This window comes from Podarcis erhardii (assembly GCF_964252035.2).
Source record: "Podarcis erhardii genome assembly, chromosome: Z".
Lineage (NCBI taxonomy): Eukaryota > Metazoa > Chordata > Lepidosauria > Squamata > Lacertidae > Podarcis > Podarcis erhardii.
The window spans coordinates 39,014,903-39,022,056 of NC_138504.1; the positions used below are offsets into that span (position 1 = coordinate 39,014,903).

The 7,154-nt window shown below is 46.5% G+C and overlaps 1 long non-coding RNA gene across 1 annotated transcript; it reads right to left on the reverse strand.

The window, feature by feature from the left end:
* Nucleotides 1–5,540: 5,540 nt before the first annotated feature.
* Nucleotides 5,541–6,522, reverse strand: LOC309334320. Its single transcript, XR_014153037.1, has 2 exons — nt 6,404–6,522; nt 5,541–5,643 (listed from the first exon to the last, which is right to left on the reverse strand). It is a non-coding gene; the product is annotated as an uncharacterized lncRNA (long non-coding RNA).
* Nucleotides 6,523–7,154: the final 632 nt, after the last annotated feature.

The window sequence follows — 7,154 nt, forward strand, 5'->3', positions numbered from 1 at the left end:
CCGGCAAATAGGACATGACAGCATATCACAGGCCGATATGGTAACCAGCTGTCTCAAGTTCATGGGCCAGTCTGAGCACTTGGGAAGGAGAGAGGAGCACCCACCTGAGGCCAGGCGTCTGCAGGGGAAGGGGATGGTGAGACACACACACACACACACAGAGAGAGAGAGAGAGAGAGAGAGAGAGAGGATGTTACTGACGTGTGGGTCCTACCTCCCCCTTTCTGTGAATCCCTGGACGTCATGTATTGCTTGGACATGCTGCAAAACTTGCAAGCTAGGAACACAGAAAGCTGCCTTATAGTGAGTCAGTTCATTGGTCTATTTAGCTCAGTATTGTCTCCACTGACTAGCAGCTGCTCTCCAGCATTTCAGACAGGAGAGCCTCCTGGTTCTACCCTGGCAATCCCCGGCTGGGATAAGACTCCTTGTCTGGAACCCTGGAGAACCACTGCCAGTCTGTGTCTCAGTGTGAGGCAGCTTCCTATGTCACTATTTCAACCAGCCCTTGATTTAGAAACATGAGGACTACAGCCTTACTTTGTTTTTACAGGAAATGCCACAACTCAGTGGTCGAACACCTGCTGTGAACATAGAAGGGCCCAGGTTCAATCCCCAGCATTTCTTATGTTCTTATTTTGAATCAACCCTTTATTTAGAATCATGAGGACTGGAAACTTATTTGTTTTTGTGGGAAATGCCATAGCTCAGCAGAAGAGCACCTGTGTTGCATGTAGAAGGTCCCAGCCTCAGTCCCTGGCATCTCCACATAGGGCTGGGCAAGGCTCCCTGTCTGAAACCCTAGAGAGCTGCTGCCAGCCTGTGTGGACAACACTGAAGTAGATGGAGCAAGGGTGTGATACTGGATAAGCTTCCCAGATTCCTCTTTAAAACCAGCTCTTTATTCAGGACAGTGAGGACTAAAATCTTACTTTATCTCTAGGGAAACGACCACGGCTGACTGGCTCAGCACATGCTCTTCATGAGGAAGGCCCCAGCCTCAACCCCCAGCATCTCCACGTAGGGCTTGGAATGTCTCCTTCCTGAAACCCCAGAGAGCCAATCAGGTTAGACGGTACTGAGCCAGATGGACCAATGGTCTGGCTTGGTATAAGGCAGTGTTTTAGAAGCATGAGGACTGGAATCTTACTTTATTCTAAACAAGGAATACCATAGCCCAGTGACAGCGCTCCTGTGCTCTAGGTTCCTATGCTCTTGCATCCTGCAAGAGGCACGCATGCAACGACCAAAGGACCTGTCTGCAGGCATCAGGATGCTGCCAGCCCTCTCTTGCATAACTACCCTTGGCTCCCATCCATCGCTTCCAGGCCAGCAGCCTGAGCCAGCCGAAAACGGACTCTAATGAAGCCACTGTCTGTTTCTCGCACAAAGCGCCGTCCCCGGCAGACACATCGCCATAAAAACCCAGCCGTGCCGGCTTGTTCAACCTGCTTGTGTCCCCGGCTCCGAGGCAATCACCAAGCTGCTTAGCTGCCCTGTAAATGGTACCGTACAAGCCATAACACCGGCTGTCGGTTCTCAGCAATGGCATGGACCCATCTAGAGAGCACTTGCCTCTTAAACTCTTGGCCTCGTAATGGCATTGGAAATTTGCATCCTGAGCTGGCTGGGGGGAAGAGGCAGGGCTGGAGGTGAGGGGAACACATTGACAGTGAAATTATTATTATTATTATTATTATTATTATTATTATTATTATACTTCAAATCATGCAATAATGAGAAAAGTGATATGTACAACAGATGGAGGAAAGAGTACAAATTTTACCCCAAGATGGAAGGGCGTGAGGTCGAGATCTTACCAAGGGCATCCCCAGGGAGAGGTGGGAGAAAACCTTGTCAGAATCCCTGGATTCATGTAGACAGGGCTGAGCTAGATGGACTCATGGGCAGACTCTGCATAAGGCAGCTTCCTATGCTCCTAAAAGAGAAAGTCTACCTGCAATGAAACAAAGAATAAGACAAGCCTTGCGGCACCCAGATATTCTTAGCTGTTTCTGACATGTAGGACTGCACATCCAAAATATATTAATTTATTTTGTGCATATGAAATAAAGTTCCACCAAAAAGCCCTGAATGACTGTGGTTTCTTGTTCCCTGTTTGACAAAAACTGCAGGCAAAGACTTCAGCTTCTTTGGGCCACAGAACATAAGAGGGTAGGAACACAGGGAACAGCCTTCTACTAAATCAGTCCATTGGTCCAGCTAGTTCTGTATTGTTTACACTGACTGGTAGCTGCTCTCCAGGGTGTTAAGCAGATTTTTCAGCCATGCTCACAGGTGATGTTTTGCTCACCAGTCCCACATTATGTCTTAAGCCATACTCAGGCTGTTTGTAAGTTGCGCATTATGCAAACGCTCAAGTCTCCCACTTTTTCAGATCCAGGACTCTTTTACTAGTCTCATCCCAAAGCATGGAAACTACATAAAATAAAATAAAAATTAACCACATGTGAACATAAGAAGAGCACTGCTGGATCAGGCCAATGTCCCATCTAGTCCAGCATCCCGTTCTCACTGTGACCAACCAGATGCCTGTAGGATAGGCCTCTCCTCCGTAAATCTGTCTAATCCTCTTTTAACGCCATCTAGGTTGGCCACCACTGCCTCTTGCTGACTAATCCAGCATTCAGGTTTATCTCTCTCAAATAACCCTGGGTACTGGAGCGGGTTAAGGATGCTGAGAACTGCAGCTCAGCACGGGGTAAATTGCAGTGCCCAAGATTCTTTGGGGGTGGGTGGGGAGAGGAGTGATTTAAACGTGCTTTAAGGGAATGCTATGCGGGTGGCGCTATCGTCTAAACCACTGGGCTTGCCAATTAGATGGTTGGCGGTTCGAATCCCTGCGATGGGGTGAGCTCCCATTGCTTGGTCCCTGCTCCTGCCATCTTAGCAGTTCGAAAGCATGTCAAAGTTTAAGTAGATAAATAGGTACCGCTCCAGCGGGAAGGTAAACGGCATTTCCGTGTGCTGCTCTGGTTCGCCAGAAGTGGCTTAGTCATGCTGGCCACATGATCCCGAAGCTGTACGCCGGCTTCCTCAGCCAGTAAAGCGAGATGAGCACCGCAACCCCACGGTCAGGGGTCCCTTTACCTTTACCTTTTTATGTTTCACTTTGCACATTGTTGCAAAAAGTAAAATTTATTTATTTATTGCATTTGTAGCTCACATTTTGCATAAGCAGTTTGAGAGAGTAGTCTTCACAGGGCCTGCTACCAGATGCCAGGGGCTGGACCTGGGACACTCTGCATGCTAAGCACCACCAAGTTATGGTCCTTCGGGTGTGCCAGACTTGCTGACTCACTGTAAAGTTTCACAATGTCACTGTCACATCAAAACTATTTCTCTATCTTTCTCTCTCTCTCTCTCTCTCTCTCTCTCACACACACACACACACACAGAGAGAGAGGATTTCCCCAGCACATCCCAGAATGTCAGCGGCCATCCAGGCTTCTGATTTGATCCCAGAATGTCCCGTTGCAGTGCTCTAGCGCTGCTGCTGCCAAGCACAGGGAGGAGCAGCTGCTGTTTGCAGCCAGTGCTTGCACTTACAGTGGAACCCTCGTGAAGCAGGACCCTTGTGCGCAGGGGAGGCAGTTCCCCCTGGAGCAGAGGTGGCAGATGCATACAAGACTCTTGCCGGCCCCTCTCTGCTGCTGCCAAAGCCACCGCTGCTGTGATGGCAGCATGAGGTGCAGCACAGGTGGAGGCAGTGAGGGGAGGAGGTAAGGGAGAGAGTAGCTGCTGGGCTGGGGCAGCAGGGGAGGCAGCCAGCTGACTTACGTGGCAGCGAACACCTAAAGACACGCGTCCTCATTTTCAGCCAAAGAATGTTGGAGGGTATGTTCTTTTGCAAACTCCCAAATTTCCCTTTCTAAGAGATGCACAATTTGGCGGATGCAATTCCCGCATCATCTACATAAACGCCTGGGGCTGTTTTTACATCTTTATGCATTAGCTCGACATGAATATACAAGAAGTATTTCAACTCTAATTCTGTTTGAAAATGCTAGAATAGTGTCTGTATACATTCTCCAGGAAAAGTAGGTCCCTTGAGTTCTGAAGCATGTGCGTGTGTGTGTGTGCATGTATTTACATATTTCCATGTAAATCTGGGTTTAGAATCTAATGTTCCCTTTTAAATAGGCATTAAAGCGTCAAGCACTTCCCTTAAACACTTGCTATAGATCAGCAGATTAGTCTGCATGTACTGGGAAAAGACACAGATCTGGCATAGGTGAGTGTGTTGTGGGGCAGGTCAGAGGTCTTTCATTGTTTATTTTATATATTTTTACATTAATACTCCAGCTTTCCTCTAAGGAGCTCCAGGTGGTGTACAATGTTCTCTCTTCCTCCCCAGATTTATCCTCACAATAACCCTGTGAAGTAGGCTAAGGTGAGATTGAGTGACTAGCTTGAGGTTACCCAGTAAGTTTCGTGGCTGAGTTGGGATTTGAACTCTTGTCTCCCAGGTCTTACTTAGTGTTATGTACAGAGTTGAATAGGATCCAAAAGGCAGCAGTCTGATTGGTCCTAGAACAATAGGATTCAGAATGCAGCAGTCTGATTGGAAGTGAATCCGCAACCTGAATGGCCTACAGGATTAGCCAATCATATGGGGCCCATTGTGTAAATAATGTATATAAAGCAGACATTCTGGGGGAACTTTCATTCCTCCTCACCACCATGAGCTGAATAAAGAGAATGAAATCCACTCTCGAATTTCACTTAGTCCAACACTCTAACCACTGTACCACACTCTAACCCTCCAGAGGATGTGAAGTGCCATTACTTTACTCCTGGGCTTGGGGAAGGATTTCACAAACTTTTTCCAACTTGCTGCCCTCCAGCTTATTTGGACTCCAACTCCTATCAGCTGCTGGCCAGGGTTGATGGGAGTTGTAGTCCAAGGCAGCAAGAGGGCATCAGGATAGAGAAGGCTCGCTCACACTCTGGGTGCTTAAGACTTGTATAATTGCTGTTTCCTGGCCATGAACTGATATATTTTGCTGTTGCCATGTGGAACAGTCAGAGCTAAGATGTAAAGGGAATCTTGAAGTCAATAGCAGAGGGCCAGGCAGCCTAAATGGAAATATGTTAAGGCAGGGACAGGGAGCTTCAGGCACAGGGCCCAAATGTGGCCTTCCAGGTCTCCCTGTATGGCCCTCTCCCTAGGCTACGCACCCTCTCCCTAGGCTTGCTTTGCACCTTCCTTAAGTGCATTTACCAGGCTGGAATGTGTCCTTGAGCTCTGATAATGCCTCGTTTGTCTGGATGGAGATGGGTGTGTCAGTATCTGTATAAAGTAGCCTATGGTACAAAGAGTGAACTTCACAGGTACACACACACACACACACACACACACACATCTGTACACTCCAATTCTGCTCCTTGAGGTTCAGAAGCTACCAGCATGAATTTGACCAAACTGTGGGAGGCAGTAGAAGACAGGAGTGCCTGGTGTGCTCTGGTCCATGGGGTCACGAAGAGGCGGACATGACTAAACGACTAAACAACAACAGTTGTGGTCTTGCAAAGTTCTTCAGTCCGACAACTCAAGTCCTGAAAACTCTCCTTGAATTGTCACAGAGAGCTGGAGGGAGGTTTACATGCCACCAACCAGATCTAAGGCAAAGACAGAAGTCACAGCAGGAGAAATTACTGCCATGCATTTTTTAAATAAATAAAAAAAAATGATCAATTGTTCCTGGATGAAACACATCAAACACACACACACACACACACACACACACACACACACACACTGGAAGGTAGCCTTCCGTGCTTGACACACTGACAGTTTCCCTCCCTGCTCTTCTGGTTGTGAAACATTATTATCTGCCAGTAAAAGTTAAACCTCTCAATTGAAATGGGCTCCTTCCCTGCTGGGTAGCAGAAGGCAACTCCTGCCCTTCCTGATTAGCACTATGTAGCCCCCCAGGTTTGGTTTAAAAACAAACCCCCAACAACTACTCCCTCCAAAAGGGACAAACTAATAAAGATCTAATCTAATTACGGCTCTCAACAGCATGGGGAGCTTTCTTTGTGTTTGTGTGTGTTGTTGTAACAGTACTCTTTAAGTATTGCCCCTTATCCCACTCTCTCTTTCCTTTCTTCCTGCTGCTTCGTCCAGGACTGGCTAGAGTCAAAAAGCAGGCTGTTAGGTTGTGTGAGGATTTAAGAACCAGGCAAAACAGTCACTTCACCCTGGTCCACCCCCTTTAGAATTTTGAAGGCTCTCTGCCAAATAAGAAAAATGGGGGCCTGTAAGAAACAGAAGTTCTTCTTCTGCTGTTGTTGTCGTTAGCCTCCAGTTCTCTCCAGTAATGCAGAGCAGGGTCCTAGGGAGAGAAATGTTGTCAATCCTACCCACCATTGCACTCACCTTGGAAGAGCATTTGGAGATGCAGGGAGGGTGTGTTCTGACTCTGTGTGGTTCTGGATATGCGCTACCCCCAGAATGTAAACCTTGCATAGGTTGAGAGTTGATTGGATTCCTAAATGCTTAGCTTTGTTTTTTTTTTTTAATTTATTAAGATTTTAAATACAAATGCAAAAATAATAAACAATGTAACATGTATCATAACATAGTTTCATAGCCTCTTTGGACTCCCTCACGTCTCCCGTTCCCACTTACATCATTATAAATTTTTACCAGCAATTTATCATCTTGTTTGCGTTCTTATGTCCCGCTCATTTAAATATAATCTAATAATTCTCCAAAAAATTTATATTTTCCTCAATCTCACTTGTCATCCTAATTCCATCTAATTTAGTGGCGCTCAATTATTTACGATCTGGCATCCTTCTTAACATTCAACCAAATTACAGTATTTTTGTAAATAAATCTTGAATTTCTTCCAGTCTTCTTCAACCTTCTCCTCTCCCAGGTCTCGGATTCTGCCGGTCATCTCAGCCAGTTCCATATAGTCTATCAGTTGCATCTGCCATTCTTCCAGGGTGGGTAAATCTTGAGTTTTCCAATGCTTGGCGATGAGTATCCTTGCTGCCGTTGTTGCATACAGGAAAAAAGTTCTGTCCTTCTTTATCACCCTCTGGTCGATAATACCCAGGAGGAAGGCCTCTGGTTTCTTAGGGAAGGTATACTTAAATACCTTTTTCAACTCATTATATAT